At 43.0% G+C, this 26,916-nt stretch overlaps 1 long non-coding RNA gene across 1 annotated transcript; it reads left to right on the top strand.

The window, feature by feature from the left end:
* Positions 1-337: 337 nt before the first annotated feature.
* LOC309843483 lies at positions 338-21,783 on the top strand. The gene is made up of 2 exons (XR_014300155.1): positions 338-590; positions 21,390-21,783. It is a non-coding gene; the product is annotated as an uncharacterized lncRNA (long non-coding RNA).
* The last annotated feature ends 5,133 nt before the right edge of the window (positions 21,784-26,916 follow it).

The raw sequence follows: 26,916 nt of genomic DNA, 5'->3' as shown, positions 1-26,916 counted from the left end.
CGTAGAGCCCAGAGTCCTGCAGTCATTCATACTTTTGAGTCCTTATCACCCATTCGCGCACAACCAGACCAGGGTCAGGTTGAAGGCAGACCCTCGCCCCTCCGCTCCTGATCTGAACCTTGGGCCCGATGGACTTAAGTGCGGCTTAATAGCCTGGTCCGTGCTGCTAGAAAACATGCCGGACGAAAAGCCCTGGTCCCAAACACCAGCCGGGAAAGTCAGCACCGGGAGACCGGCGGGTTCTGCAGCGGCTCTCCGGGGTCAGCTCGGGGAGCCGAGGAGTTGGCGATATCGCGAGACCCGGTGGGACCGAAGGGTTTCCAGGCCGGAAGTGAGGGGCGGGCCGAGGGAGCGCGCTTCTTTTGAAACCGGAGGTGGACGCCTGCGCTGCGGAAAGAGGGGCTGGGGGTAGCTGACACTCGTGAGCCTCCAGTGGGGCCGCAGGTGGGGCTGGGGGGAAGCTGGGTCAGCGGGGTCGTCTGCGTGAGGCTTGGCCGGCAGTGGCCGCAGCTGCGTTCACTGGGACACTACCGTGGGCCGCCCACGGGCAGTGAGCCAGGCTGGCGGGGCCGCTGTGCTTCCCTCCAAACGTGAGTAACGTCCCCTGCCGATGGCTCAGCTTTTTAAATAGTCTTTGTGACCACGGAGGTGATTTGCCCCAGCGCTAACGCAGCTTCACCTTCTGGACCCTGCCTCGCCCAGGCCCCTTGGATGGCCATGGTAGAGGTCGTGTTTTTATAAAATTAGCAGAACTGGGACATTTTTTTTTTTTTAAGAGTTATTTAATTTGTTTATTTGAGGAAGAGGGAGAAGCAGACCCCACCCTGCTGAGCAGGGAGCCCCCATGCAGGCCGATCCCAGGACCCCGGGATCATGACCTAAACCGAAGGCAGAGGTTTAACCGACTGAGCCACCCAGGCGCCCCAAAACGAGGATATATTAGCCCAAATCTGTTTAGATCACGTCTCTTTTCACTAGGACTTCCCTATCTGGGGGCACTGAAGGAGCCAGGAGCATTTGTAGGCATTTTGGAGTAAGGAATACTCTTAATTTGAGTTAAGCGGGATAGATATATTTGGTTCGTGTATATAGTTAAATTATTGCTGCCTTCCATGTATGGCTTCTAGAATACTCCTGACTCCCGCTGTGCTGAATTACAAGCGTGGTGATCTGAACGTGCCAGAGGTCCTTTGGTCCTGGTGTGTCCAGCACCAGAAGAATGAGGAGATAAAAAAGATTAATCATGGCATAAGAAAATGTGAAATTCCTTGAAATCTTATAGCTCATAAAGAAAAGAAGTTTGATAGACATTTCCCCAAATTTGAGAACATTTGTAAAATAATGAGTTGGGATGCTGAAAGTATTTTTTTTTGAACTGTTGGTAATAACAAAATTTGATCAACCGTGAAAGAGAAGGACTGAATTATCTTCCTGTTCTCTCTATAGAAAATATTACAAAATTGTCTTTGAGGAAAGCATTAAAGAATATGTAGCCAAAAAATGTAGTGGGGAAAAAATGGGTAGTAGTATGTCAGGCAATTAATTGAACAAATAGGTAATTTTAAAAATATTTATTTATTTGAGGGGGAGAGAGAGAGTGGATGTGTGTGATAGCTTATGCCCAGAGAGGGACAGAGGGGGAGGGAGAGGGAAAGAGAGACAACCTCAAAGGACTGCACTGAAAGTGAGCCAGACACAGGCTTGAACCTACGACCCTGATATCAAGAACTGAGCCAAAACCAAGAGCCGGTGCTCATCCGACAGCTGCCCAGGCACCCCGATAAATATGTGATTTTAAAAAAGTTTTGTTTTTTTATTACCTTCTTAAAGTTTATAGTTTGATATAATTTCTCATTATATATATATATATATATATATATATATATATATATATTTTAAAGATTTTATTTATTTGACAGAGATCACAAGTAGGCAGAGAGGCAGGCAGAGAGAGAGAGGGGGGGGGTAGGAAGCAGGATCTCTGCAGAGCAGAGAGCCTGATGCGGGGCTCAATCTCAGGACCTTTGGGATCATGACCTGAGCCAAAGGCAGAGGCTTTAACCCCCTGAGCCACCCAGGTGCCCATTATAAACATATTAACATCCATACCTAATTTTGTTCTTACAATTTTATATTCTTTTTCTTAAAGAGGTCCCATGGAATGATATCAACTGCAGGCCCCACAAAATCTAGATACGCCCTTGCACGGCTGTCATTTCCTCCTGACCACTCTGATCAGGACAGATATGTCCTGTGTTTATTATTGTGCATCATGTGTTTATTCTCTTCATTTTTGACCTGAGCAAATGGAAGCCCAGAAAGGTTAAGTTACTTGCCCAAGGCTTTGCGATGGTGACTGATCGAATGAGAACTAGAACCGAGGCTTTTTGGTTCGCAGTTCAGACATCTGGTCATACTATGGGCCCTATTCCAAAAGCTTTCACGATTAGTCTCCAGTGAACAGGCCTTGAGTGTGTCTACTTGGCTGACCCTTGGGTTCTGGGGTAGTACAGTCCGGGTGTGAGGCCCAGTGAAGCTAAATGGGGGCAAGTTATGTTTCTAAAGTGTCCCCAAGTCTCAGACGATGGCAGCCTTCTCTGGCCATCCATCACTCCCAACAATGAAAGGCCGCCATCTGGTGAGAGAATATAAAGAACTGTGGCCACGGGTCCTCCCTCTGTGTCAGGGTGAGAAGTGTGGAATCCTTGCACAGAAACAGAATCAGCTGGTGAACCGGCTGTGTGTGAATATTCATGTGAACATGTCTTTTGTTATTTCCCAAGCCAAGTGTATTTTTGGTCGGTTTCCTTGGAGACTTGTGAATATGGAGAGGTCTTACCAAGTGTAGTATAATTTTGCCAGCTCTGCTTCCTTTCCAGTTCCCAAAATTAGTCACCCTGTCTCTCTACCTGGACTGATCTTGTCCAAGGTCACCAACAACCTCATTGTTGCTAAATCCAATTGTTCAGTCCTTAGCATCATGACTTTCCTATGCTGCTGGTGGGGTCTTCTAAAATGTAAATCTGTTCCACCTCCACTTAAAATCCTTCAGTGGCTCCCCATTGCTTTTAGGATTAAGATCCAAATCTCTGACCTGCATGGTCCACCCGTCCTCTTCAGTGTCATCCTGGTCACACACACACTGATCTTTTTCTCCAGAGGCCAGTACTCTTTTCCAGATACAGGGCTTTATATTTTATTTTATTTATTTATTTTTTAAAATAAACTGCCCCCAACGTGAAGCTTGAACTCACGACCCCAAGATCAAGAGTTGCATGCTCTACCAACTGAGCCAGCCATAAGACTTTTGACGTTACTCTATCATACTTATACTGTATACTATAAATATGTGTGTGTGCACACACTCTACCTACTATTTACCAGACACTGGGTACTGGGAGTACAGTAGTGAACAAAACTGGCAAAAATTGCTGCCATTCTGGAACTCACCTTCTGGTGGTTGTTTTTGCTGGAATGTTCTTCCCCTTTCCTCCTTTCCTTTCACAGTAAGGAGTTTATTTATTTATTCCTATTTATTTGTTATTATTTTTTAATAACAGCTTTATTTTGATACAATTCACGTACTTCAGAATTCACCCTCTGAAAGTATACAGTTAAACTTTGTATATTCCTAGTTGGGCAACCCATCACCACTCAATTTCAGAATATTTTCAAAGAAACCTTGTACCCATTAATAGTCACTTCCTCCTACCTTCCACAAAATCCCCAGCCCTGGACAACCAGTCTACTTCCTGCCTCTGCAAATTTGCCAGCTCTGGACATTTCTTATAAATGGAGCCATACATTATGTGGTCTTGTATGACCGACGTCTTTCACTTAGCATAACGTTTTCAAGGTGCGTCCGTGCTGCCATGCTGACTCATGTGTCAATACCGCATTTAATTTTGTATTGAGATATAACTGACATAGAATACTATGTAAATTTAAGCACTTCCTTTGTTTTATTGCCAAATAATATTCTGTGGTGTGATAATACTACATTTTGTTTATCTATTCATCAGTTGAAGGGCATTTGGACTGTTTCCACTTTCTGGCTTTCCTGAGTTATGCTGCTCTGAATATTTGTACATAATTTTTTGTATGGACATATGTTTTCATTTTCTTGGATATGTACCTAGGAGTGGAATTGCTAAATCATATGGTAACTCTATGTTTAACATGTTGAGAAACTGCCAGACTGTTTTGCAAAGTGGCTGCACCATTTTACACTCCCAAAAGCAGTGTATGAGAGTTCCAATTTCTCCACATCCTTGCTGTTATAGGTTGAATTATGTCCCTCCAAAATTCATGCTGAAGGCCTTGTCCCCAAGTCCTTCATAATGTGAAATTTGGAAATAGGGCCATTGTATATGTCATTCGTTAAGATGAGGTCAAACTGGACTCCTGATCCAATATGATGGGGGTCTTTCATTTAAAGGAGAAATCTGGGCACAGAGACTCACACACAAGGAGAATGCCGTGTGAAGATTGGCGCAAGAAGCTACCAGTAACTGGGAGGGACGCCTGGGACAGATCCTGCCCTAGCCCCTTTGTGGGGAGCATGGCCCTGCTGACCCCTTGATCTTGGACTTCTGGCCTCTGTTAAAAACAAGATAGCAGATCCACAATGGAGTCACTTATACTGAGCCCCACATCACCAAACTGAGGCTTACCTTAATTACAGTTTCAGCTCTCCCAAAAATGGAATCTTAAACTAGTCAATCAGGAATCACCTGATCAGCACCAGGTAGACCTCTGCCATCCCCTAAAGGAAAGTAACCTTGCAACAACCAGTCTGCTTTCTGCTGCTGTAACTTCCTTATTCCTTATTCCTGCCTATGGAAGTCATTTTGTACAGCAATTCAGATGTGCCTTCTATCTGCTAGATTGGATGCTGCCTGATTCGAATCAATTTTTGCTCAAACTCTTAGAATTTGTAATGTGCCTCAGTTTATCTTTTAACTCATCTAAAACTGAGTTAATAAATTTCTGTTGTTTAAGCCATACAGTTTATGATACTCTGTTATGGAAGCTTTAGCAAACTAATGCATTCACCAGTGCTTGGTATTTTCCACTTTAAAGGTTATTAAGACCATCATTTTGGGTGTGAGGCTGTAACTCATTATGATTTTGATTTGCATTTCCTTAGTGCAAATGATTTGTAGCATACTTTCACATGCTTATTAGCCATTTGTATAACTTTGGATAAATGTCTTTTCACATCCTCTGCTCACTTTTAAATTGGTTTTTTTTTCCTTCTATTAATGAGTTTTAGGAGTTCTTAATATATTCTAGGGATGCCTGGATGGCTCAGTCAGTTGCATCTGACTATTGATTTTGACTCAGGTCGTGATCTCAGGGTCATGGGATCAGAGCCCTGCGTCTGGCTCTGTGCTTGGCAGAGTTGGCTTGAGATTCTCTTCCTCTTCCTCTGCTACTCCCCCAACTCACGTGTGCATGTGCACACACACAGGCGCGCACGCACACACACACACAGGCGCATATATATATATTTGACTCTCTGTCAAATAAATCCTTTTTTAAAAATTTAAATTAGTATATTCTAAATAGAAATACCTTTCCAGATAAATGTTTTGCAGACATTTCTCCCTGTGCTCAGGGTGTGTTTTCACTTTCTTGATGGTGTCCTTTGAAGCACAAAAATTTTTAAGTTTAATGAAATCCAGTTTACCTATTTTTTTCTTTGGTTGCTTATGCTTTTGGTGTTTTATCTAGGGTCCTCCTGTCTGGATCTTGCTCAGATCTTCCCCAGGATGATTGAATTCCTTTGGTATGTGCTCTTACAAAACCATCTTGGTAATTACCAGTCTGTTGGTGGCTTTATTTGGCTGACTTCCCCGCTAGACTGTGACCAACAGGAGGACATTAGGGTCTAAGTCTGCTTTCTCTCTCTTCTAGTGTGTCCCCAGCACAGTGCCTGCTATGTAGCAGGTGTTCAGAATTGTTGAATGAATAAATGCCAGCTTGACCCTGTGGGCCTGTCCCTGCATGAAACACTCTCCAGTGGTCTTAACTATAGCCTCCCTCCAGCTTCTACGTCTTGACTCTCCTTAGGTTGCTCTGCTGGTTCCTCTTCACTCATCCTCTCTTCTCACCCCCCACACTCTATGCCTCCACTCTCAAGGCTTTGATAACCATCATAAAGCTAATGACTCTCAAGTCCCTTTCTTACCCAGATGGCTCTTCTAAGCTGCAGACCAGCATATCTGACTGAAAATAATGTTGCTGAGTGGAATGTTCTATAAATGTCACTTAGGTTAAGGTGGTTGATAGCAGTTGCTTATACCTTCTATATCCTTATGAATTTCTGTCTACTTGTTTATCCATTATTGGCAGAGGGATGCTGAAATCTCTGAATAGAACCCTGGGTCACTCCGTGCAGGCCTGTTAGCTTTTGCATCCTGAATCTTGGAGCTCTGCTTTCAGGTGCATAAACACTCAGGCTTCTCATGTTCCTTTGATGAATTGACCCCTTTGTCATTATGTAATGACCTTCTTTATTCCTGGTTATATTTTTTTCTCTGAAATCCACTTTTTCTGGTATTAATATAGTTGTCTTGGCTTTCTTTTACTGATAGCATGATGTCATTTTCTATCATTTTGCTTTCTATCAAAATATCTTTGTCTTTATATTTGAAGTGTGTTTCTTATAGGAGACTCATAGTTGGGTCTTGTTAAAAAAATCCAAACTGACAATCTGCCATTTAATTAATTCATTAATACATTTAATGTGATTTAAAAAATATGGTTAGGTTGGTTATTACCTTGCTGTTTGTTTTCTATTTGTCCTATCTGTTCTTTTCTTCCCTTTCCTCCTTTTCTGCCTTCTTTTGGATTGAGTACATTTTATTATTCCACTCTTTGTGACGTTGGATTATTAGCTATATAACTCTGTTATTTTAGTGGCTCCTGTAGGGTTTTTAGCATACATCTTAAACTTATCACAGTCCGTGTCTTTGGGTTCACTAGTTTTTTCTTTTTAAATGTCTAATCTTTTGCTAATCCCTTTCAGTCTCACACATTGTAGTTTCATATGTAGATGGTTGATTTAGTTCTTTAAAAAACTTTCTTCCAGGGACACCTGGGTGGCTCAGTGGGTTAAGCCTCTGCCTTCGGCTCAGGTCATGATTTCAGGGTCATGGAATCGAGCCCCGCATCAGGCTTTCAGCTCAGCGGAGAACCTGCTTCCCCCTCTCTCTCTGCCTTCTGCTCTACCTACTTGTGATCTCTCTCTCTGTCAAATAAATAAATAAAATATTTGGGGGGGGGGAACTTTCTTCCATGTGTTCACTTAACCATTGAACATATGTAATACAGTTACAATAACTTTTTTTAAAAAGATTTTATTTATTTATTTGACAGACAGATCACAGGTAGGCAGAGAGGCAGGCAGAAGGGGAGGGGAGGCAGGCTCCCCACTGAGCAGAGAGCCTGATGTAGGGCTTGATCCCAGGAGCCTGGGATCACAACCTGAGCCGAAGGCAGAGGCTTTAACCCACTGAACCACCCAGGCACCCCAGTTAAAACAACTTTTAATGACCTTGTCTGCTGATCCTAAAATCCATATCAGTTCTGGGTTGGATTTGATTAATTTTTTTTCTTCCTTTTAGAGGATATTTTTCTGCTTCTTTGTAAGCCAAGTAATCTTTGCTTGGGTACCAAACCTCTAGTTCCATTCATGTCGTTGCAAATGGCAAGATTTTTTTGATAGTGGCATATTATTCCTATATATATATTTATACACACACACACACACACATATAAAACATCTTCTTTATCCATTCATCTGTTGATAGACATCTAGGCTCTTTCCATAGTTTGGCTATCGTGGACATTGCTGCTATAAATATTCAGGTGCATGTGCCCCTTTGGATCACTACCTTTGTATCTTTAGGGTAAATATTCAGTAGTGCAATTGCTGGGTTATAGGGTAGCTCTATTTTCAACTTTTTGAGGAAACTTCATACTGTTTTCCAGAGTGGCTGCCCCAGCTTGCATTTCCACCAACAGTGTAGGAGGGTTCCTCTTTCTCTGCATCCTTGCCAACATCTGTGATTTCCTGACTTGTTAATTTTAGCCATTCTGACTGGTGTGAGGTGGTATCTCACTGGATTTGATTTGTATTTCCCTGATGCTGAGTGATGTTGAGTACTTTTTCATGTGTTGGCCATTTGGATATCTTCTTTTCAGAAATGTCTGTTCATGTCTTCTGCCCATTTCTTTTTCTTTTTTTTTTTTTTTAAAGATTGTATTTATTTATTTGACAGAGAGATCACGAGTGGTCAGAGAGGCAGGCAGAGAGAGAGGGGGAAGCAGGCTCCCTGCTGAACACAGAGCCTGATGTAGGGCTTGATCCCAGGATCCTGAGATCATGACCTGAGCCGAAGGCAGAGGCTTAACCCACTGAGCCACCCAGGCACCTCACTTCAGCCCATTTCTTGATTGGACTGTCTGTTCTTTGGACATTGAGTTTGATAAGTTCTTTACAGATTTGGGGTACTAGCCCTTTGATACGTCACTTGCAAATATCTTCTCCCATTCTGTCTGTTGGATGATGTTTTATTCTAAGACTACATATGGCAAGAAGATGAGTGAACATTTCATAAGAAACCAAGAAGAGCTAATCCTTATGTAGCCCAGGACATATTTTGAGAACTACAAGGTGACTTAGGACCTTTTTTCTTTTTTTAAGATTTGATTTGATTTAATTTTATTTATTTATTTATAGTGCAAGGTAGGGAGGAGCAGAGGGAGAGAGTTTCTCAAGCAGACTTCACTGAGTGCAGAGCCCCATGTCAGGGTCGATCTCACTATCCTGAGACCATGACCTGAGCCAAAATCAAAACTTGGGAGGCTTAACCTATTGAGCCACCCAGGCACCACAGGGTGACTGGACCTTAAGTAAAATTTGTGACAAGATTATAGTTGTCATACCTACAATATCAGAAAGGCTTCCGTTCCTTGACATTGTGGAAACTTACCTTGTTTTTTTAATTCTCCTACTCCTGCTGGCAACCAACCTCTTCAAACTCTTCTCTGAATATTGTTTGTTCTTGGTTTTTCCTACTCATGACTTCTTCCATGTGGCTTCAAAACTGCTGACCTGCTACCTCTTTGTGTGTTCACTCAGTTTCTCAACTGTCATCAGCTTCCAACTTCTGCATGTCAGTATCAGCTCCACAAGAGAGTGAATGATTGATGGAGTTCAGACATGGTTGATTCTCTTGGGCAAAGTTCTTATGCCAGGCTACATCATAGTCATCCATTCATTCGTTTATTTAACAAATATGGACAGGCCACTAGCCCACCTCTAGATTGTCTGTCTATAAGCTGGTACCCAATCCTGATCTAATAGCTCTGTTTGCATGGAGTGAGGACAAGGTTATAGAGTGGTAACAGGACAGAGATCTATATTTAAGAAACCATAGACTGTTGACATACCATGCACTCTACCCCTTGGCCACTTCTGGGGTTAAAAATAATCTGTTTCAGCAAGGCTTTGATATAAATGGTTGAAAGTAATTAAAAATTAAGAACCCTAGTATTGTGGGGTGCCTGAATGGTTCAGTTGGTTAAGCATCTGCCTTTGGCTCAGGTCATGATCCCAGGGTCCTAGGATTGAGCCCTGCACCAGGCTCCCTGCTCAGTAGGGAGCCTGCTTCTCCCTCTCCCTCTGCTGCTCCCCCTGCTTGTGCTCCCTTTCTTTCTCAAATAAATAAAATCTTAAAAGAACCCTAGTATTGAGAGAATGATATTTTGTATTGTCAGCAAGAGTGTCTATACTTGGGATATGTGTTGAAGGTGATAGTTAACTTGAGGGGGGAAGGGGAGCAGAGTTAATTTTAAGACGGAAACTAAAGAGTTGATTTCTGTATGGTTGTCCCACCCTTGCTCCAGGAGCAGCTACAATAAGGTAAAGATTCTGTAGGAAATTCTGTTCCCTAAAACCACAGCATAGATAATTTTAGTGTGGAAGATATTCTGAGGAGAGAAGCTTAGAATGTTTGATTTTGAGCATGAATTAATGCATAGTTCATAAATTAAATAAACTGATCCGCTGAATAATTGTTGAGATTATCCTCCTAGATGCTGAATCATGTTAGCCAAAAATGGGAATTTGACATTGACGTGCTCTTTCCCATGAACTGATCCAGTTTCCCCCCCCACTCCCTCCATCCTTCCTTCCTTCTCTCTTCCTTTCTCTTTTATAGTGGTTTTCTTAAAAAAAAAAAAAAGAAAGAAAAAGAAATACATCATGTACACTTAAGCATATTATATGAATATGTACAGTTTAAGGATTAATAGCCTGGTGAATGTCCATGCATCCACTACTCAAGTTAAGAAACTGAATACCGAAAGGGTCTTGTATGCTCTCTGTGAGCCCTTCTGCGATCATATCCTCCTCGCTCCACAAAGACAACTTCTACCTGTCTTCTGTGTTAGTTATCTTCTAGCATCCACAATTATCTTCATAATTTTAACACCTCTGTATTCCTCTGCCATATATTGTTTTGCTTCATAAAACTGAGTTACATGCACAGAAATGGATCAGTAAGGAGAATCCCTAGTTGCCACTCTTTTTTTTTTTTTCATAGTTGCTACTTCAGATAAAGGTCCCCAGAAGCAGTTTACAGAACAAAGTCACAAGTGAGTGTATGAAAATTCAGACTCAGCAGAATTGGGGCACCTAGGAGTGTCAGCCAAATACTGGCCAATGGGCACTAATATAGTCAAAGAGAGTGGGCCACCATATTTTCCTGATTCAGAGTTCTGACAGCCTACTTTCAGCTCTCAGGACTGGATCAGAGGAAGACATTTTTACAGGAATGAAATAGATGTATTCAGGCAGGAGGGCATCCAGCGAAGAGCAGGACCTTCATGGTCACCTCCTGGTGATGCTCCCAACTCCAGAACCAGCTGACGCTTTCCAGTCAACCAGAAGAACTGTGGGACTGAGCACCCCCTAGAAAAGGAGATGGCATACCTGGGATACAGGGACAAAAGTATCAGCTGCCTTGCCTTCTGCTCAGAGATAGCCATTCCTTTCACAACTGGCTTATGAAAGGCCTGTTTTCTCCCAAGCACTGTTCTAGCCACTGAGGACACAGCAGAGAACAGAATAGATTCCAGAAGAAGGAAGGAAATCCAGAAACAGAAAAATAAAGAAATACTCGGAAAATCTGTATTTTTACCCTCTCGGCAACACTATCAGAAAAGGAGAAAGACAAATACTGTTAGGTTTGCCAGTGGGTACTCCCTCCCTGTGTCCTCGCTGAATTTCATTTCAGCTTACCTTTACTGTGAACCCCTTATGTGCCAGGTACCCTGTGGGGAGATGCTGGTTGAAAGATGAGGGTGAAGTTTCTACCCTTGAGCATAGTGTGGGAGACAGGTAAGTGGATGATTACATTGTAGGTGATTCGTGCTATCCCTGAGGTCTGAACAAAAGTCTCTAGGAGCAGAGAAGGGTGACTCATTCTGTCTGGAGGTGTCACATAATGTTTAGTGGAGGACTAGGACATGGCCAGGTGGAGCCCGGGAGAAGACTAGGGAAGAGTCATTTGTGGGCAGAACGGCCAAGTTTAGGGCTAAGTGCAGAAACAGGGACTGCGCAGGGACAGCCTGGCCTGCACAGACAATGGGGAGGTGGGGGCGTCCACAGGGATTAATGATTTATCGGAAAGAAGTGTCAAAGCTTATGCTGCTAACCAGTTAAAACGACTGAGTTGATAAGCATCCCACTTACTGTTTCTCTATGCAAGAACCATTCAGATATCTACCATAGTTTTTCCACTCTTAAGTTCTGGTGTCAGAAAGATTTCAAGTGCTGCTGTACACATTAGGGGAGGGGGCTATAAATCGGTACAGCCTGTATGGAAGGCAAATTGGCCACATATGTCAAAATTACAAATGCTGCATATATCTTGGGATCCAGCAATTTCACTTCTAGGAATTTATCTTCAGATGCATTCACTCACACATGAAATAACTTAAGCACAAGTATGTATCGCATCATTGTAATAGGAAAAGACAGGAAACAAATATTCATCTAGAGGAGACTGGTTAAATAAATTATATATATATTTATTTATTATATTTATTTTTATATTATATATATTTATTTATTATATTTACTTATTATATCATAAATAAATTATGATATCTCCTTAAAATGAGATACTCTTTGTTTTAAAAAGAAATAAAGTGGCCATCAGCATACTGTTTGCAATGATGGTCAAATGAAAAAACAAGGGGACAGAACCATTCCTGTATAATGGGAATGGAAAGAATTCGAGGCCTCTGTGGAGTGTTCCAGTGAATAAAGAACCCTGGGCTTCCCTGCCTCCAGACTTCTTGTGATGTGGGATGAGAAACTCCTTCCTGTTTCAGCCAGCTGAGAAGGAGCATTCTGTGACTTGTAGCCAAAAGCATCCAGACACGTAATTCTGAGGTCTACAGAGGTCTTTATTCCAGAGGACCTGGAATACTGCAGAAGAGGGAGTTAAATCTGTGACTTGCAGATATTTTGTTTTAACTTCAGTGGGAACTCCCAAGTGCTTCCTTGGTGTCTGGATCTGGGTGTTCTGAACTCCGGACCGCTGAATAAAGCCAGTCATTCGCATGATAAAGCTGTGGGGATTCCTGTGCAGAAATACAATGTGGCAGGGTTCAACCTGCCCGCTTTCTTTCTTGATATAATCTGATCAAAGCAAAAACGTTTGCCTGGTAGAATCTATTTGCAGTCAGGAGGCAAGAGGGCAATGCACCGAATACCTTATACCAAACCTTACACCGTGGAATTCGAACCACCATTCTTTGTGCACAGGAGGACCCAGATAATCCACACTTGCTGTCATGACTGCAGAGGTGATAAGTCTAGACCAAGCCATGTGGTCTGAGAACTTGTCCACATAGCTGAAATTGCCCTGTTGGTATCATTCAAACAATTTTAAGTCCTCACTGTAACTCATTTGTCCTCCCCCCCCCCCCAAGAAAAACAAGTATTTTCCCGCTGTACTCTGCTAGGTGCTAAGGATACAGTGGGGAGCAAAACTGAAATGGCCTTGGTCTTATTGATTTGTAGTCTAGAGCAGGGGGTGGCAATTGAATAATTGTCAAATAGGTGTATAATTACAACTGGACTGAGTATTACAGAGGAAGGGTTCCTGGTAGATAAGAGTCTTACCTATATTAGAGTGGGATCAGGGAAGGCCTGCCTGAGGAAGTGGCATTTGAGCAAACCTCTGAAGAATGAGTGGAAGCTAATTAAGTGATGTGGGAGAAGGGTGTGCCAGGCAGAAGGAACAGTTCCTGCAAAGGCCCAGAGTGTTGCGGGGCAGGAGAACAGGGGCAGGAGAACAGAACGCTCAAGAACTGGAAACATCAGTGTGGTTGGAGGGCAGAGAATGACAGAGGTGTGTTAGGAGGTGAGACTGGAACATGGCAAGGGAAAGCCAAGAGACATGGAAAGTATTTTTTATAAAATCAGTGGAAAACCTTGTGTGGCATAGAGTCTTATTTGTCTCCCAATACCCATTTTCCCTCTATTTTTTGAATTTGGACCCCAGAGTTTTGCTTGGTACATGCCAGTTAAAGACATTTTCTGAATTTCTTTGTATATAGATTTGCCCATGGGACCACATCTGACTAATGGGTTGTGAGCAAAAGGGAAGGCTTCCATTTCCTACTATTTTCTTCTCTCTGGCTTAGAGTATAGACTTATGGTTGGGGCGAGAGGAGTTATCCTAGACCACGAGATGGACGCCATCTGCTGAGGACAGCAAAGCAACAAGATAGAGAAAAATTGTCTCCCTGTCACCATGGAGCAGCCATAGCCCTGGACTGTTAGACTATATGTGACAAGTTGATAAATTTCTAACTTGCTTAAACTATAGCTTTTTGGTCTTTAGTATAGAAGTTGTACCTGTATTCTTAGTGACTGTTAGGGTCTGGATTTTTTTATCTCCCCAAAATTTATATGTTGAAATCCCAACCCCTAACGGTATTAGGAGGTAGAGCCTTTGGGAAGTAATTAGTAAGTCATGAGGGTAAATCCCTCAGGAGTGACACTGGTGTCCCTACAGGAGAGGCTCTAGTGAGCGCTCTTACCCCTTCCACCAGGGGATGATAGTGAGAAGACTCAACTATGAACAAGGAAGTGGGCTCTCACCAGACACCAAATCTGCTGGCACCTTGATCTTGGACTTCTGACTCTCCAGAACTGTGAGAAATAACATGTTTGTTGTTTAAGCCATTAGTCTAGTCTACCGTTAGTCTCGTCTACCATTAGTCTATGGTATTTTTGCTACAGCAACTCAAATGGACTAAGACAGTGGCACACACTGAAGTGTTCTAGATGATGGAAGCAGATTTCCATCTTGAGATAATCACTCTACCTGCTTTGTGGAAAGCAAAAGCAAGTGAGAACACTCAGAAGCCATTGCAGCTCTTTATGGAAGAGGATGGTGTTCTTGGACCTGCAAAGTAGCAGGGAAGATAGGACCAGACCCCAAAGAACACCTTTTGCCTGGTATAGTGAAAAGACCGTGGACTCTGGCCTCAAGGAGACTCAGTTCTACCACTACTCTAGCTGCTCTCTTGGGCAAGTTACTTAGCTTCTCAGTCTCATCTACAAGTTCATGTTAAGGTTCTTTTTAGGGGGTGTATGGCTAATTTTAAGACAGCCTTCAGACTTGAACTGTAACATCGGCTCTTCTTTGGGTGTTCACATGCGGGTCTACCCTGGAGACTTTGGACTTAACAGCCTCCGTAATTACTCTTGTCTTAAGATAAGTGAGCATTTCCTTAAGATAAATCTCCCCATTTTTCTCTCCCACTTTTTTTTTTTTTTTTTGTATATATACACACACGTCTTATTAGCTTTGTTTCTCTGGAGAACCTAATACAAGGGTAGGCTTTCTATGGACATATAATATACATACAGCTAAGTACACAAATATGAAGGATGCAGTTAGAGACGATCTGAAATGAGGTGACAGAACTTGAAAGAGAGTTAGAAATGAAAAAGTAATTTCAGAAGGAAAGGCTACACTAGAAAAAATGCTTGAGTGAATTAACAGAGTACATAGAACCTGAAGAGAAATGGAAGGCAAAAAGAAAGAAAACCTTAAAAATTAAAATGAAATTAAAAAGATAAAAAAGATTCAAAAAAGGACAGTTACAAATATTAAAGATAGGCAAGTAAGAGTCAACACAGTATATAGAAATCTCTGAGGAGGAAAATCAAGGCAAGGACCAAAAGAGATATAATGTGGGCCGTTCTGCCACCCCCCACCCCCACAGTTAGACCTCAACCCCCCAAGGAACTGAGGCTTCCTTCCAACAGCCACTTACTGAGCTTGGCTAAGGGTCTTCCAGCCCTAGTAAAGTCTCCAAAGGACTTCAGTTCCCTCTTTGTAACCTCAGAAGAGAACTAACTCAGAGAACCATCCAGCTAAGCCACTCCCAAATACCTGATCTCAGAGGCTCAGAGAGAATAAATGCTTGTCATTTTAAGCCGCTAAGTCTTAGAGTGGTTTTTTTTTTTTTTTTTAAATGCAGCAATAGATAGCTAATATAATGGCATTAGGGTAGCTTCCAGTATGGGGCTATTTCAGTATCCTTGCTAAGTTTAATATATGTCTTAGAGTGAATAGATGTGCATTTATTGGGTATAATCCTAGGAGTGAAATTGCCAGTATCTTATTTAAGATAAGTGTAAAGGGTCTAAAGGTTATATAATCTTGGAACCTCTATTAAGAAAAAGATGACAAGGGGCATCTGGGGGGCTTAGTGGGTTAAGCCTCTGCCTTCAGCTCAGGTCATGATCTCAGGGTTCTGGGATCGAGCCCCACATCGGGCTCTCTGCTCAGCGGGGAGCCTGCTTCCTCCTCTCTCTGTGCCTGCCTCTCTGCCTACTTGTGATCTCTGTCTGTCAAACAAATAAATAAAATTTTTAAAAAAAGAAAGGAAAAGTTGACAAAATTATGAGTATAATACTAGGCCAGAAAGTGAATATTTATTTAGAATTTTTTTTTTAAGATTTTATTTATTTATTTGAAAGACAGAGATCACAAGTAGGCAGAAAGGCAGGCAGAGAGAGAGGAAGGGAAGCAGGTTCCCTGCTGAGCAGAAAGCCCAATGCGGGGCTCGATCCCAGGACCCTGGGATCATGACCTGGCCGAAGGCAGAGGCTTTAACCCACTGAGCCACCCAAGCGCCCCTGAATATTTATTTAGAATGAGAAATGAAATCATAAATTCTAAACTCTAAAAAGCTGACACAAATATCACAAAATCTGGAAAAATTAACAATTTTTTTAAATATCCTGTAATACTTTTAAACTACATTTCTTGGCTGAATACTCTGTGATCACATCTGTACATGACAACAATTTTGTAATACAGTGTCTAAGAAAGAATGGAAAGATAATTTAGTTCTTCCTCTAGCATGGGTGATCAAAATAACTTTTTTAGCTTTAAAGAGTTTACTTTGGAAAAAAAAAGTTTATTTTGGCTTCAAAAATCATTGTCAAAAGTCATTGTCATGTCAGTTTTTAAGAGTGTTTTCTAGAGGTGCCTGGGTGGCTCCATGGGTTAAGCCTCTGCCTTTGGCTTGGGTCAGATCCTGGGGTCCTAGGATCGAGCCCCACATTGGGCTCTCTGCTTAGCAGGGAGCCTGCTTCCCGCCCCTGCCTGCCTGCCTCTCTGCCTCCTTGTGATCTCTCTGTCAAATAAATAAAATACATTTTTAAAAGATTTTATTTATTTATTTGACAGACAGAGATCACAAGGAGGCAGAGAGGCAGGCAGAGAGAGAGAGAGAGAGAGAGAGAGAGGGCGAAGCAGGCTCCCCACTGAGCAGAGAGCCCGATGTGGGGCTCCATCCCAGGACCCTGGGATCATGACCTGAGCCGAAGGCAAAGGCTTCGACCTAAATAAAATATTTTTATTTTATTTAGGCGCCCCTAAATAAAATATTTTTTTAAAAAGAGTTGTTTAATTTGGAAAAACTGCTACCAAATACCCTTCATGTATGAGCTATGTGATTTCAGGGCATAATCAAATATATTCCTGACAAGAGAGAAGTTCCATTTTTGTGTCTATGAGAACTGAATTCTCTATTTACAATTTTACGTACCTGATGATTTGAAGACTCTTTCACAGACAAACTTCTGGCTCCCCACATTTCAAGCCTTGTTTGTTTTCCTTACTTATACACTTTCTGTGCTAGGTACTATAAGGCATGTCCATTTTGCCACATAAGCTCTGATCTCACATATGCGTTTGTTGGTATGGTGAGTGGGCACTAGTCATGATTCTGGAAGACAGTCTCACACCAGAATGAGTTAATAATGAACCATGTGTAGAAATGCCTGCAGGGGCACCTGGGGGGCTCAGGTCATGATCTCAGGGTCCTGGGGTCGAGCCCCACGTCGGGCTTCCTGCACAGCGGGGAGCCTGCTTCCTCCTCTCTCTCTGCCTGCCTCTCTGCCTACTTGTGATCTCTGCCTGTCAAATAAATAAATAAAATCTTAAAAAAAAAAAAAACAGCATATGCCCCTGTGGTATGAACTCAATACATATTAGCCATTTTATAATTTACTAGGTAAGGGATTGTACTAGGCATTGGGGTACAAAGGCAAATGAGAAATTGTCCTTGCCTTCAAGAGGCTCACCATCTACAGGAAATAGATATACAAAATGATGATAATACAACGCTTTAAATACAATGAGACGGATGCTCCAATCCCAGATATTATGGGACCACAGAGAAAGATCTTCAACCTAGCTTGGCAGGGGATAGGGGTCATTCAAGGAAGGCTTCCTGGAGAGAGGGACGTCTGTCTTGAGTCTCTCATTATGTTTGTATAACATGATTTACTGAGCTATATAAATTTTCACAGTTTTCTTGAGTTTATTGATTTAAATATTTATAGAATGCTTATTTTTTTGCCAGGCACTGTTGTAGGTGCTGGAGATACTATAATGGACAAACCTATCAAAAAAACCATGACCTTACTTATTTTGAAATGTAGTTTGCCAGCATTTTTTTCTTTTTTTTTAAGATTTTATTTATTTATCAGAGAGAGAGAAGGGGAGAGAGCGAGCACAGGCAGACAGAATGGCAGGCAGAGGCAGAAGCAGGCTCCCCGCTGAGCAAGGAGCCCGATGTGGGACTCGATCCCAGGACGCTGGGATCATGACCTGAGCCGAAGGCAGCTGCCCAACCAACTGAGCCACCCAGGCGTCCCTGAAATGTAGTTTGGAAAAGAAGTTGTATAGGGTGCCTGGGTGGCTCAGTTGTTAAGCATCTGCCTTCGGCTCAGGTCATGATCCCGGGGTCCTGGGATCAAGCCCCGCATCAGGCTCCCTGCTCAGTGGGAAGCCTGCCTCTCCCTCTCTTGTTTCCCTCTCTTACTGTCTCTCTGCCAAATAAATAAATAAAATCTTAAAAAAAAAAAAAAGAAAAGAAGTTGGATAGAGGAATAGATATGTGATAAAGCAAGTGTAGTAAAAGGTTAATTATAGACTGTAGATGGCAAATATATGGACTTTCACTGTGGTTCTTCGATTTGTGCCATATTAGAAAATTTTCATAAAAGAAATATTGGTAAAACAAATATCTGCATAATTGAACACCAGATGTCCATTAAAAGTATTATGGCAGATTTATTCTAATAGAAAGATGAATATTATCTATTATTATTATCTGTATTAAAATATCCAAAACAGTAGTTATAGTATGATCCAGCTTTTTTTTTTAAGATTTTATTTATTTATTTGATAGACAGAGATCACAAGTAGACAGAGAGGCAGGCAGAGAGAGAGGAGGAGGAAGCAGGCTCCCTGCTGAGCAGAGAGCCTGATGTGGGGCTCAATCCCAAAACCCCGAGATCATGACCTGAGCCGAGGGCAGAGGCTTAACCCTCTGAGCCACCCAGGCGCCCCGATCCAGCTTTTTTTTAATGTGTATACGGAAGAATTAACACTGGGAACAGCATATGCAAAGGTCCTTGGCAGAAGCTTTTTCTAGAGGGTTTGAGGAATTGCAAGGAGGCAAGTAGGACCAGAAAGGAGTAAGAAAGTTGAAAGGTAGTAGAAGTCATAGGCTATAGAGATCAAGGGAAGGGGAAGGCTAGTTAGGCTCCTTTGGTTATCTATTTCTTCATAAGAAATTATCTCAGGGGTGCCTGGGTGGCTCAGTTGGTTAAAGCCTCTGCCTTCAGCTCGGGTCATGATCCCAGGGTCCTGGGATCGAGCTCCGCATTGGGCTCTCTGCTCAGCAGGGAGCCTGCTTCCCCCTCTCTCTCTGCCTGCCTCTCTGCCTACTTGTGAGCTCTGTCTGTCAAATAAATAAAATCTTAAAAAAAAAAAAAGAAATTATCTCAAATTTGGTGGCTTAAAACAGCAACCATTTAAAAAAAATATTTCATAACTCATGGGCCAGGAATTTGGACAGGACTCAACTGGGTGATTTTTCTGCTCCATGTGGCATCAACTGAAGTCACTCTGGTGTTCAGATGGCAGATGTGTTAATCTGTAGGGTCCAAAATGGCTTCACTGTCACATCTGGTGGCCATCAATGTGCTTCTTAACAAGAGGAGTGTCAAAGAATTTGTGACCATTTTCAATCTACCTCTTAGCCCCTTAGAGGTCATAGTAAAGACTTTGGCCTTTACTTGGAAGAAGCAAGGGGCCATTGGAGGGTTTGAAGGATAGGAGTAACATGATCTGGCCTTCATTTAACAGATGTGCTCTAGCTGTCATTCTGAGAATAAATTGTAGGGAAGGAAGAAGTAAGAAGACCGGTTAGGAGTCTGTTGCCATTAATCAAGCAAGATGGGCACCTGGATGTCTCTGTCGGTTAGGTGCCTGCCTTCTTCATGATCCTGGGGTCCTGGGATCAAGTCCCACATTGGGCTCCCTGTTCAGCGGGGAGTCTGCTTCTCCCTCTGCCCCTCCCCCTGGTTGTGCTCTCCCTTTCTCTCTGATAAATAACAAATAAGTAAATAAAAATAAAAGTAAAAAAAAAAAAACAGGCAGGAGGTAAAGACAGAGGTAGAGACAGAGGAGTCGTGGTGGTGGGATTCTGGATATTTTGAGACAGAACTATGGAGATTTGCTGATGGATTACATATGGTTGTGAAATAAAAAGAGGAGTTAAGGGTAACCCCAAAGCTTTTGCTCTAACCAATGAGAGGACTACAATGGCTGTTAACAGAGATGGGGGTAAGAGCAGGAGTAGTTTTGGGGGTATCCAAAAGGAGTGATTTTTGATTCGTCAAGATGCTAAGTATCCAGGTAGGGATCTCAAGTAGGCGACGTGTGTGTGTGTGTGTATGTGTGTGTGTGTGTGTGTTTGCCTTTTCCATGGGATGAAATTCTATAAAATGACAATTTTGTCTATTTTGTTCCCTGCCTGGCATGCAATGCCACTTCACAAATATTTCTCTAATACATAAAGTTCATATGTCCCTATGAGTTATTTCACATAATCGGACAGTATCACAAGTTGATGAGAATGTGGGGCAGTGGGAATGTCCATTGCTGGTGGGGGCTGTGGATTAGTACAGCTCCTTAAGAGAACAACTGAGTGGGGCACCTGGGTGGCTTAGTCATTGGGTGTCTGCCTTCGGCTCAGGTCATGATCCCAGGGCCCTGGAATCGAGCTCCACATTGGGTTCCCTGCTCCATGGGAAGCCTGCTTCTCCCTCTTCCACTCCCTCTTGCTTGTGTTCGCTCTCTCTCTCTCTCTCTCTCTCTGTCAAGTAAATAAAATCTTGAAAAAAAGAGAGAGACACCAACTGAGAACTATCTAGCAACATTGAAATGTACTTGCCCAATACCCCAGCAATTTCACTACCGATGTATTGCTAGAGAAATGGCTGCCCATGTACACCAGAGATATATATAATATATTCTAACAACATCATGTATAATCATAAACAATTAAAAACTACCTAAGTATCTGTCACCAGGAGATCAGATACATTAAAATTTACTCACATACTGAAATGTTATGCAGTAGTAAAGGCCAACATCAATAAGGATGAATCTTACAAACTTAATACAAGGCAAAAAAACAAAGTTTCAGATTAATGTAGCATGGTTTCACTTGTATAAAGCTAAAATATGGACAACCGCCCCTCGAAAGATAGAGGGAAAGAAAAATACCTAGATACCAAGATAGAATATAGGATTCAAAGATGCCTCCATGTTCCCCCTTCTCCATGTGACTGCCATGATTCTGTTACATTATATGGGACAGGGGATTTTGCAGATATAACTGAAGTTACTGATCAGTTGACCTTAAAATAGGCAGCCTATTTGGGGGAGTCTTACTAACCCAATCATACTCTTTTGAAGCAAGAAGTTTTCTTCAGCCTGTCAAAGAAGGGGAAATAAGAGATATTTCAAGTGTGATCAGGATTGGATGCACAATTGTTGACTTGTGAGCAGCCTCCAGCTAACAGCCCACAAGGAAATGAGGACTTCAATCCTGTAACTGCCAAAAACCTCTTGCCCAGAGTCTCCATGTAAGAAAACCCGCCTTGATGGGTCTTGTAAAATTCTAAGTAGAGAACCAAACCAAGCCTGCCTGGACTTCTGTCCTACAGAAGGAAGCTAATGAATAAATGTTGTTTTAAGCCTCTTCATGTTTAAGTTTATGGTAATTGTTATGTAGCAATAACACACACATTTGCTTAATCAGGATCTACACAGGCAGTAAGAGAATAAAGAAATGGATGGAAAAGACAAACACCAAATCCAGAATGTTATTCATTCTCTTGGGTGGTTGGTGGTAGGGGGCTGCTGGGGAGGAGAAGATAAGGGGATTAAACTGTAGGTAGTATTTTATTTGAACTAGGAGGTGGACATGTTTTTTTTTTATACCTTTTTTGTGTCTCACATATTTTTATAACCACTTTTAAAGATTCCTGACTCTCGGTTATAGCCTAGAAAAAGTAGACACGACAGACTTTGAGATGCCCTTTGGGCTTGGACAATGAGTGTCCCCAAAGGACACCTTTTGTTTTCTGGAAATTTCTTGTCACCTTTGGGAGGAGGTAGAGTCCCCACAACAGCTAAGATTACATTCTCTCCACTCAGTAGGGATGTGCTAGAAGTTGGATTTAATTTATGAAAAGAAAAAGGAAAATAAACTTCCACACACTCAAATTTGTGTTGAATGCATGAATGGAAAGATGAATTATGAGTGGATGCCCAAGTCACGTAGAATCACCATCAAGAATGTGTATTTAGGAGCACCTGGGTGGCTCAGTAGGTTAAAGCCTCTGCCTTCAGCTCGGGTCATGGTCCCGGGGTCCTGAAATTGAGCCCCACATTGGGCTCTCTGCTTAGTGGGGAGTCTGCTTCCCTTCCTCTCTCTCTGCCTACCTGCGATCTCTATCTGTCAAATAAATAAAATCTTTAAAAGAAAAAAAAAAAAGAATGTGTATTTAGGGGCACCTGCGTGGCTCAGTCAGTTAGGCGTCTGACTTCAGTTCACATCACGATCTGAACTGAATCTAATTCAGATTTACATCACGGTTCTGGGATCGAGCCTGACATAGACTCCCTGCTCAGTGGAGAGTCTGCTTCTCCCGCTTTTAAAAAAAAAAAAAAAAAAAAAAAAAGTGTTTGGACCACAGAGTGGGATAGGAAAATATTGTCCCACTGAAGAATAATCCACAAACAATCTAAAAGTAAATAACCTTGGAGTTAAAAAAAAAAAAAATGTCAGATATGAACCACGTGGTAATTGAAAATTTTGGTTTGACTGGCATCCTAACTGCCCTCTCTCCCCCAGAAAGCTCCTCAGAGGCAGACCAGACAAGGAGTTCTGGAGTCCTGGACAAGAATCCTGGGGCAGGGGCTCCTGGGCATCTCAGTGCGTTAAGCCTCTGCCTTTGGCCCAGATCATGATCTCAGGGTCCTGGGAGCAAGCCCCACATCAGGGTCTCTGCTCAGCAGGTAGCCTGCCTCCCCCCTCCCGCCCTCTGCCTGCCTCTCTGCCTACTTGTGATCTCTCTCTCTCTCAAATAAATAAATAAAATCTTAAAAAAAAAAAATCATCCTGGGGCAGCTTAAAATTCAAAGCCACCCCTACCCCAGCCCCCCCAAGAGACACTGTGCTAATGGCCCTGATGATAATGAATGATTCTGTGTTGGCCACAGCCACCTCTTACACTGGTTGGAGCAAACTTGATTCAGAAGCATGATGGAGGGTGAAGCATCAGATTTCTTATCTGAGCAGAAAGCTGATACCTAAGGAATGCAAGCTGGCAGCCTTCCAGGAAGAAGACTTGACAGTTGTACATGTTGGAGGGAAAGGCTTTCCAGTCCCAAGGCTTTTACTTTGAGCAAGGGACACTGGGACGTGTTGAACTCCAGTCACCAGCTATGGTTTGGACAAGAGGTCTGAGGAATCTAGTAGGAAACAGGCCAGGGCAGATCAACCGTGTCTCTTCCAGATTCAGTCCTTCACAGACAACCAGATGTCAGAGACCACCCTCCTCAGTCATTAAGACCAAACATGAACTTCTCCGAAGTTACCAACAAATTTCCAGAAGTAAGTTCATTAGGTAGGATTGTTTTGCTTGCAAATGTTAGGTTTGTAACTCAAATAACCTTAAAATTGGCAGTGGGGGGGGGGGGAGTGAGGAGGAAGGACATTTACTGGATTATAGCTCTATATCACGCCCAGCTGGATCCAGCAGCTAGAATCACATCAGGAATGTCTCTCTCCATCTGTTGACTCTTGCTCTGTGCTTTCATTCAGATGACCTCTCCCCAAGTGGGGTCCAGCATCTCAAGGCTTTCATCCCACCAGCTGAGCAACCTCAGAGGGGAAAGAAGAACCTTGTTCCCAGTAGTTCTAGAAAAACTTCAAGAACTGAGTCTCATTGGACTGGCTTGGGCCACCAGCTCATCCCTGATCCACTGGGACCAGGACAGCAGCTGGTTGGGTTTGTCTTAAATCTAGGCAGGTAAAACCCACATGGATTGGGAGTGTTAAAGAAAGGGTTTCCCAAAGGCAAATAAGGATATATATATATATTTTTCACCAGAGGGTGCTTGGCTAACAACAACCATAGTGGGGCAAGACAGAACACGTGGGATCTAGCCTTCTGCCAGAATTTTCTTCTCCCTCTTAAAAATTTCTGATAATGATGCCACCTTAAGTCCACCTGAAGAAATTATGATTCCATAGGTCTGAGGTAGAGTCCAGAAATTGTATTTTTACGAAGTGCCCCCCCCCCCTGCCTGCGCCAACCCAGGGTGGTTCTGCTGAGCAGAGCAGTTTAGGAACTACTAACTAATCCAGTGGACAACTTTCTTACTCTTCTCCACACTCAAAATCAAAAGTGAGTCTATGTGGGGCTCTAGCTTATAAAGTTAGAACTGCTTTTTTTATACTCAGAGGAAGTGAAAATAAAGGATTGTCTTTATATTTTGAGATCAGGGAGATGGAAGTGTAAATTAATGAACGTGTTTCACAGCCCATCCCCCACCTGTCCCTCATCCCAGACAAGTAGGAGATGAACAGAAGTGTCTCCTACGATGTTGGGCCAGTTAACAGACCCACTGGGGCTCTTCACGAGTGCACAGTAACACATTACACCTCCTGCTCCAAGGGTGGGAGTCTGTCACTGCAAGCAGGGACTTGCTGAGGCCCTGGTCTGCCCTGCAAATGGTGTTTATCATCATCCCAGCTTGGGGTCAGACAGGGAAGGCCATGGGCTGGGGAGAACTCAATAAGAGACGGCGAAACTGGAACTTAGTTAACTTGATTTTGACTCCCTGCCAGTAGGTGCTTACCCTTGAGAATTCAGGACAAGCCGGAGATTAGCTATGGTGGTGGAAGGTGGGGGTGGGGGTGGGGTGGGGGGATGGGCAGGATTAGCCCACTGGTCCAATCCCATCCTCCCTAGCTGATCACAGGACACCGGTCAGTTTACTAGTATTACTGCTCATGTCTCTATCATCTCTGTTGTATGTTCGTTGAAATCTGAAGTCCTACCTCACATTTTTTTTTCCTGGTCCCAGCACATAGCCCGGGACCTCATAGGCTACAATTTCTCAAGCAGTATTTGCTAATGCAGATTTTATAACTTTGCAGAACACTTTCTCAAAAGCCCTTGAAAACTGAAACTGACTACATGGAGTCTCTAGAGCTTTGGAAAGACAGCGGGGATATGAGGAGTATCCAGAGCGTGCCCCCTGAAAAAACACAGGACGGTGCCTGGCACACAACAGACACACAGAGGCTCACACCCCCCCCCCACACACACACAATTTTTAAAAAAGATTTTATTTATTTGAGAGAGCCAGTGTGAGCGAGAGGAGAGCAGGGGCGAGGGGCAGAGGGAGAGGGAGAAGCAGGCTCCCCGCTGAGCAGAAAACCAGATGCAGGGCCTGATCCCAGGACCCTCGAATCATGACATGGGCTGAAGGCAGACGCTTCACGAACTGAGCCACCCAAGAGCATTGAGGTTCACCAAATTAATGAGGCCCACACTGGACCAGAGAAGGGGACAAGTACCTGGTATGCTGCCAGGACTTCAGGACCTCAGGAATCAAATCAAGCCACCGGCCTTGCCCCAGGGGACAGTCCGAGTAAGATAGCCACCAGTACAATAGCCAAAAAGAAAGAATGGTGTCAATTTTGGTCTCAACCAAACCCAAAGTAATGATGGTACTATCCTGACAGTAATGAAGAATGTTCTTATGAGGAAAAAACAAAACCAAACAAAACATGATAAAGGGACAGGTCAAGCGAACCCCTCCTGTTCCGTAAAAATAATGGTGAGAATGTAATTTGTAATAACCCACATTTATGAACACCAAGCACCATGCCCACAGAATATACAAGCATTGTGGGGCATTGTGAAAGTCAATAAAATCTTTTTTTTTTTCAAGATTTTATTTATTTATTTATTTGAGAGAGAGAGCTGAAGAAAGAGATCACGATCATGGGGGAGGGGCAGACGCCCCGCTGAGCAGAGAGCCCCCTGTGAGCCTTGATCCCAGGGTTGTGGGACCATGACCTGAGCCAAAGTCAGATGCTTAACCGACTGAGCCACCTAGGTGCCCAGATCAGTAAAATCTTACAACACTTCTGTGATGGTCTACTTTTATAGACCTCAAAAGAATTAAGAAATTGTCCCAAGTCTCCCAGCTCGTAAGTGGAGGGACTGTGTTTGAATCCAGACCTGCATGTCTCTAGGGCCCACATAGGAACCCCCATACTATCTGTCTCTTTTAAGGTGACAAATATATTCTGTGCTATTTATGAAGGAGTAAGATCTATTTTTCACCTCCCTCTGCCAACAGAGGAATCTGGCCAGAAAGCCCCTTACTCAATCCCCAAAGAGGCCTGGACCCCAGGGCTCTGACTCTCTCAAGAGACAGCTGCTAAGGGCGCCTACGTGGCTCAGTGGGTTAAAGCCTCTGCCTTCGGCTCAGGTCATGATCCCAGGGTCCTGGGATCCCACATCAGGCTCTCTGCTCTGCAGGGAGCCTGCTTCCTCCTCTCTCTCTCTGCCTGCCTCTCTGCCTACTTGTGATCTCTGTCAAACAAATAAATAAAAATCTTAAAAAAGAAAAAAAAAAAAAAGAGAGAGCTTCTACAACTCCAGGGCCCCTGAAGAAGTCCTGTATTCTGAGATAAGAAAGGCTCTCATGGTCACGACTAGAGTCTATGGACCAAACACCAAGCAGGGGTTGTCGGGGCAGAAGGAAGCCCACCTTGGGGCAGAGGGGCAAAGGCTGTGTGTGGATCCAGGGAACATCTGACCTCGAGTTCTCAAAGGCCTTCTTTTCCCCAACAGTCTCCAAGAGCAGGGTTTTGAGACCTCCCTGGGACTAGGCCAGGGTGGAGGGAAGCCCC

Source organism: Mustela nivalis, assembly GCF_964662115.1.
Source record: "Mustela nivalis genome assembly, chromosome: 11".
In the NCBI taxonomy this organism is placed as follows: domain Eukaryota; kingdom Metazoa; phylum Chordata; class Mammalia; order Carnivora; family Mustelidae; genus Mustela; species Mustela nivalis.
This window is presented reverse-complemented; position numbering and strand designations above follow the sequence as displayed.